The sequence below is a fragment of the Bison bison genome, unplaced genomic scaffold, assembly GCF_000754665.1.
Source record: "Bison bison bison isolate TAMUID 2011002044 unplaced genomic scaffold, Bison_UMD1.0 scf7180017864485, whole genome shotgun sequence".
Classification (NCBI taxonomy): Eukaryota; Metazoa; Chordata; class Mammalia; order Artiodactyla; family Bovidae; genus Bison; species Bison bison.
Genome location: NW_011495045.1, coordinates 190,765 through 191,222, shown reverse-complemented (window position 1 = coordinate 191,222; position 458 = coordinate 190,765). Strand labels below are relative to the sequence as shown.

The following is a 458-nucleotide window of genomic DNA, read 5'->3' as shown; positions in this document are numbered from 1 at the left end:
AAAAAAAAAAAAAAAAAAAGATTTAAACTGGTTTGCCTACTTTACATACACAGAAGGACTAGCGCTTTACAACTGAAACTCAAAAAAAAAAAAAGTTATACATTCATTAAGTCCAAGATCAGAAGACTCTTTGTGACCCTATGGACTGTATCCTGCCAGGTTTCTCTGTCCATAGGAATTCTCCAGGCAAGAATACTGGAGTGGGTTGCCATGCCCTCCTCCAGGGGATCTTTCTGACCCAAGGATCAAACCTGCATCTCTTATGTCTCCTGCATTTGCAGGTTCCACCTGGCTTCTCCACACTAAATCTTTCTAACTGGCCTACTCACCATATCCCCCAAATGCCTAGTATACCCATGCCTCTGAGATTTTACTCATGTTAATAGCCTCACCTGAAATGCCATCCAGATGGTTTACTAGATACTCAGAGTATAAAGAAGAACCAAAAATGTATGTAC

General features: G+C 40.4%; 1 protein-coding gene across 1 annotated transcript in view; it reads right to left on the bottom strand.

Annotated features, from left to right (window-relative positions):
* The window catches only part of GUCY1A2 (guanylate cyclase 1, soluble, alpha 2), a gene marked incomplete at its 5' end in the record, with an annotated part of 203,267 nt that overhangs the window by 71,691 nt on the left and 131,118 nt on the right, over window positions 1-458 (bottom strand). The window lies entirely within an intron of this gene.